Source organism: Chamaea fasciata, unplaced genomic scaffold (genome assembly GCF_029207755.1).
Source record: "Chamaea fasciata isolate MVZ Bird 193981 ecotype frontalis unplaced genomic scaffold, bChaFas1.0.hap1 SCAF_17, whole genome shotgun sequence".
Classification (NCBI taxonomy): domain Eukaryota; kingdom Metazoa; phylum Chordata; class Aves; order Passeriformes; family Sylviidae; genus Chamaea; species Chamaea fasciata.
Window position 1 is genome coordinate 2,384,578 of NW_027094102.1, and position 6,248 is coordinate 2,390,825.

The 6,248-nt window shown below is 45.7% G+C and overlaps 1 long non-coding RNA gene across 1 annotated transcript; it reads right to left on the minus strand.

Annotated features, from left to right (window-relative positions):
- Positions 1-393: 393 nt before the first annotated feature.
- Positions 394-1,659, minus strand: LOC136298324 (uncharacterized). The gene is made up of 2 exons (XR_010723293.1): positions 1,554-1,659; positions 394-990 (listed from the first exon to the last, which is right to left on the minus strand). It is a non-coding gene; the product is annotated as an uncharacterized lncRNA (long non-coding RNA).
- Between the last annotated feature and the right edge of the window lie 4,589 nt (positions 1,660-6,248).

Consider the following 6,248-nt stretch of genomic DNA (forward strand, 5'->3'; position numbering starts at 1 on the left):
GCAGGTGTTGGCAGCTGGGATTGGGGCAGGACAACCCCAGGAGGGCACAGATTTCCCCAAATCCCACCCCGAGCTCCCCGACAGGACTGTGCTGCCGGCTCTAGGAGGGTTAACGCGGCCAGGTGCCAGCTCTCGGTGCTCGTGGTGTGATTTAACCCCTCTGCCTGCGGTTAATTTACTTCCGTGGTGTGTGATGCAAGGATTGGGAGGCTGAGCAGGTATCTCAGCCTAGTTCTCCCACGAATTTCCACGAGATTATTAAAAACATGAATGGCTCGGTGCTGGTGGTGGCTTCCAGACAAGACCTTTCCTGTATCACCTGGCCCCGTGATTTTATTTGAAATAATCTCATGGTAAAACCTAAACTCACTTCAGGGACAGGCAGGAATGGCACAGTGCTCCCAGCAGCAGAATTGGCTACACAGATTTCCATCCAAAAAAAGAAGGAAAAAAAAAAAAAAAAAGCACCAATGGTTTGTAAGAAATTGAGCAGATTTTAGATTGATGCCTTTCAGTACAGCAATTTTTTTTGGTAAGAGCTTTGCAACAAATATTGGGTCAACCATTATCCAGCAGCAGACTCCATTCCCTGCTCGGCCAAGGCATCTCTGGGTGCAGACAGAAGAAACTAAAGAAGCAACAGGAAACCAAGAGGAGGAATCAAAAGCACCAAAATCCACCCTCATGCCAAAGCTTCCTGCAGGCAAAGGTGAGCTGGGACCCGTTCTCGGCTGAGGTGGAGAACTGAGGGTGAAGCATTCATTCTGCAGAACTCAGCAAAGTCTTCCAGAAGCCATAAAGCAGCCGAAATTCTTCTTAGCAAGCATCAAACTCCCTAAAATTCAGACGGCCAGACTCAGATTTTAAGGAATCCCGTTGATCAGGCAAGAGGCAAAAAAATATTTCTGCTTTCTAGGAATGCATCGATATCCTGCTGCTCAGTGACACAACAAAGGTGGGTGAAAGGGTCCAGCTGGGAAGATGCATTTACTGTGAGGAGAGGAAACAAGAAATCAAACAAATGCTGACAGCTCAGCTTTGCATCTCTTGGAGAAACTTGGATCTGCAGATTGAAAGATTCACTCCTGTGCACAGGAACCTCTGTTGGAGGACTCCAGGAAAACACAACTGTGGGGGAAATATCTTGTAAAAAAATACAAAAGTATAAATAAACAGTTCCACACTATTTCAAGATCTGCTTCAAACCTCTGCTGTCCCTAAAGCTGCTGAGCAGCCTTTGAACACTGCAGTAGTAACGGCAAATGTGACTCCATGTGCACAAAAATTTCAACTGGAACTTGACACTGCTGATGATTTTTGAGAGATCAATCGTTTGTCAGAGATTAAAAACTTGGCAATAATCTTAGAAATCTGGGTTTGAATTTGTTTTCTTGTGGACAATGACACCGACTGTCTCAATAGATATTGTTCCCAATATCCCACCCAGCCCTGCTCTCTGGCAGTTTGAAGCTATTCCCTGTGTCCTGTCCCTCCATCCCTGTCCAAGGCTTCTCCGTCTTTCCTGCAGCTCCTCCAGGCCACACCCAGCTCACCCCAAATCTTCTCCTCTCCAGGTGGGCAATCCCAGCTGTGCCAGCCTTTCCTCCCAGCAGAGCTGCTCCATCCTCTGCCCATCCTCTGGCCTCTCTCCAGCAGCTCCAGATCCTGCCCGTGTTGGGGTGATTTTCACTGGAGTCAAACGGGCTGGAATTTGGCCAGGGGACCCCACACCTGCACCTGTGCAGAGCTGAGGTGTGGCCACCAACTTTCCCCACCTGCTGCTCCAAGAGACATCAGGGCTGTAAATAATAATATCCATAATTCACAAATCCGCTCCCAAGGAAGCAGCCTGGAGAGTCCCTATCACCAAAATACCTGATCCACATCAGGAAACACCTCCTCCTTTTTTTTTTTTTCTCACCCAAACAGAAGGAAGAGAGCTCCAAGGTTATTTGTGATAATCCTCGTTTTGAGCTGGGCTTTAATTGCTGAGCTAAACAAGGGAAGTTTGCAGGGGATGCTGTGGGAGAGGTGAATTGAAAAATGGAGTTTGCATTTAATTCGTAAGCAACAAGGTTAATGACTGTTCTTATTTCACCTGACAAAGAATTTCTCAGTATTGATCCAGCTCCCTCTAACAGGGATTTTGTGTTTCTTCCTTTGAAGTAAAAATGAGCAAAATAAACAGCAACGGCGCACAACAATGGAAATTCAGTTAGATTAAGCCCACAGCTTCTTCCCCTTTCTGGACACACACTGTGAAAGCCTAAAACTGCCTCCAGTTGGGAGAGTTCTGCTGCTTCACAGGAGACTTCCAGCACTGAGGCAGCTTTCTGACAGAGGGAAGAGCCGCAGGGAGAATCAGGATAAATCCACGTCTGCATTTACATTTCCTTCCACCTCTCGCCTTGTAGCTGCGTTAAACACAATTTCTGTATCAATATTGCATGATACCTCCCAAAGCTCTTCGGAAACAGAACATCTTGCTTTGTGTAATTAGTCTTTTGCCTCACTAAAGGGAGGAATAATCTGCCTCAGACTTCCTCTCAGGCTTTCTGAGCTCCGTGCTCGGAGGCCTCTGGAATATTTCTAACCCCTCGGTGACGGATCCCTCCTTCCTCTCCTGCCTTTCTTCTTCAGCCTAATTATATTTTCCCTTCTGTCAGGCTGAGCTTTGTGTTTGCTGAGCCTGGAGAGGTTTCTGCAGGGAGCTGAGCACCCCCAGCCCCTCCAGGATCTCCCACCCTGGCCAGGAGATGTGGGGTGAGGGGGAACAGGGGTGTTCCATCCCAGAACACTGCTGGCAAACCCCAGAAAATCCCTCAAAAATCTTTTTCTGACCCAGAGATGGGGCAACTGAGAGGTGTTTTAAAGACTTCTATTCCATCTCCAGTCTCATGAGAAGGGTGAGACAGGAGAGATGTTACAATTTATGCTATTAAAATCAGAAGCCAAACTATTTCCTAATTACAATTCATTATGAGCGTTTTTTGGCCTATCAGCTTTTGCCACACAATGCTGCCAATGTGTTTAAGTCAATAATCTATTAAAATACCTCACGTGAGTCTTGCTACAACGCATCTCTCATATGTTCCATTTTCATATTTATATGTTCCATATATTCACCTTCCATAGTCCTGTTTCCCCGAAACATCTAGGCTGGGTCGTCATTTGAAACTTGGCCGTGCAAGGTCATCATTTAAAACTTGTTTCCCGTTCCATTTCTCTCCCGGCAATGCCTGTCCTATCCCACGGCGTTTCTAAACCAGCATTTTTTATCTCAGAGTTTGCGTGCAGGTGCACAAGACCATGTGAGAATTTTTTTTTTTTTTTTTTTTTTGAGAATTCCCTACAGATCTACTTCCCACCTGTGCTCGTGGCCAGGTTTTTCCCTGGGTTCTGGCATCCCTTCAGGCTGGCATTGCAATTCCTGAGCTGGCTGCTGTCTCCATCTGCCCGCTGGCTCCCGGACAGCTGGCCCGGGGCTCCGCTGCTCGGTTTGTTGGCCAAACCCGAGACAAATTGGCCTGGCTAATGAGCCTTAAAAACAGCCTGGAAATGGTTCTTAAAAACAGCCTGTGAGTGTTTTATAAAGTAAATCTCACTTCATTTACATGAGAGTAGAATGTAAACAGATCCTGTAGGAATACAATAAAATCTTCAGCTGTACACGTGACTGCAATGAATGGAAGGTTTGGGGGCTTTAATTCGCACTGATGGAGACTCGAGCCGAGATTTTCCTCGCTTTATTTTAATCTAAAATCCAATTTTCCTTGTTTGTTTTTTTTTAAGCAAGCTTTTTCTGTAGTTCGCCTATTTTAATGCACCTCACCTCGGTCCATCCCGTCTTCAAGAATTTTTTTTTTTAACTTTCTGCAGCAGCAGAACAGGGAGAACAATGAAAAACAATTTCCTGCCTACATTTGTCGGGCTGCTTTAGTTTTCCCTGACACTCTGCTATGATAAATCCGTGTTTTGATGGCCTCCTCGGCAAAGAGAATCTTCAAACTCCCCGTGAATTTTCGAGGTGATTAAGAAAATGAGTCAGCAGGATGCCTGCCTGTGTAAAGGTAAAAACTGCTCAGATCCGCTGACAGCTCTGGCACTTGAGCTCTTTATTCAGCATTTCCTGAGCAGCCAGACCTTCCCTTTGAGCAGCCCCGAGCGCCAGGTGAAAACTGGGGGTTGAAATTCTCCCAGGCAGATGCTGCCTGCCCTTCCTTGATGGATGTCTGGGAATATTCCAGGTTTTTCTGCTGCTCTGAGGCTGTCCAAGGCTTAATCTGGGTTTACATCAGTGTAAAAATGAGAGCAGAAAGTGACCCTGGAATTCTTCTTGCTCCTTCTGAGACCCCCAGGTCGGAGCCAGGTGTTTGGAACATCAGTGGGCCAGCAAATGTCACCATTAATCTTCACTAAACTACCCACAAATAGCTTTCTTCCATTTATATTTATTCAAAATATTCCCAGGAAACATTCACGTGTTTAACCCTCCTGGGAAAACAGAGGTTAGGTGGATTGAGACCATAAAACCAGGTGCACACATTACCTGCTTTTAAAGCAGGTATTTGCATTGTAAACTTGTCATGCAGCGGAATTTAATTCCTGGTTTGCTGTTGTATTTCAGTCGTTTTGGGGTTTTTTGGGGTTTTTTTTTTGTTTGTTTGTTTGTTTTGGTTTTTTTTTTTTTTTTGCATGAATTCCAGCCTTTTTGAGGAGGGTGTCAGCACAGCTTTCCTGCCTGAAGAAAGGGAGAGAGACAAACGCAGAAAAAGGATTTGCACACCCAAAACACAAAGTTTTGTGCATTTTGGGCCGAAGAAGTGGAGAGCAGAGTCATCCCAGCAGGGCTGTCCTTCCACGGGGCAAGCTCAGTCATTCCATCAGCTGAAGGGCTTTGGATGGGGTTTGATTTTCCTAATCAGCTTAATTCCTGACAGCAAAGGGAGAGATCAGATTGGTTTGGGTGGCAGGGTTCCAAGGAGCAAGCTCCAACGTCAGCATCAGCGACAGCAAACTTGGGATTTGGTCTGGGAGTTGTTTACTGGCCGAGAAAAGTTCCGGGGCTGGAATGGAGTCCAGCAAATTTCTATTTATAACTGCATCATTTCAGGCCAAGTCCTGCAGAGCTCGTTCAGAAAAAATTTCTAGGAGCTACGAGAAGAATTTTGGGATAAATTTGCTTATCAGTGCTTGATCTTTATGGACAAGAACCTTCGGGGGTTTTGTTTAGGTCAGTGCTCATGAGCAAGTGACATCACCACGGCAGAGATCATCAGTTATCTCCCCTTATGCAAAAGTGTCGGTGATTTGTGTTTCTGAACACTTTGCGGCACTCCTAAATTCCACCCAGGGACTTCAAATCCGCATCTGAAACCTTTTGTTTCGAACGTCTCATTCGACAAATGAGCTTAGAGCAATATTTAGCTACTTTTGTGGCTTTCTCTTGTTTAATTACTGCTGGCTGCCGATGTGTAAAGTGTCCCCGGTGGGCAAAATTCATCCCTGGGTAAATAGGCAGGGGTGTGGGAAGGCTTAAAGCTCCTTTAGCAGCGCCTGCAGTCACTTCAATGCGCCCAAAAAAGCTGCTCAGACACATCCCACCACGCCGTGAGGTGAAGGATTCGAGTCAGGGCGAAAGAAAATCTTCTTTTCACCAAGTGTTCGTACCTGAATTAGTGGGAGCTTCCAGAAATTCTCCTGGTTTTTGTTGCTCTGGGAATAAAGCAGCCGGTTCAGCCCTCAGCACATTCTAAACAGTGAAAAGAAATGGATATTTACATTGAATTTAGGGAGGAAAGTTACCAGCTGAGCATTTTGGCAGCTTGGCTGAGCCGTGCGTGCAGGGATCTGGTACCTGGGAATATCCACATCCCAAATTCTGGGAGCGAGGCAGGGCAGGAGCTCCTGGAGTCACCTCAGCTCCTCATCACAGCAGCCCCTGGGTTCGGACTTTTCCACGTGGTCTTCTTTAAGATGAGCACTTTAAAACTCGTTTGTGCTTTTTCGGAGCCATCAACAGCAGCAGCTTCTCGAGCACAGGGGGGATTTTCTAAGAACTTAAGGAATTAATTTTTTTTTTTCTCTGACTCTAGTGCTGGATAATCTCTGCTCTTTACTTTATTGGGTTGAAGAAACTCTGTGAGACTTGAAAAAAAACCTCACCCTTGTGCAAAATAAATTCAGAAATAAAGAATTAGAGGCAGGGAACAAGGTCCAGTTATTTTTCCATATAAATCAGGATGTCT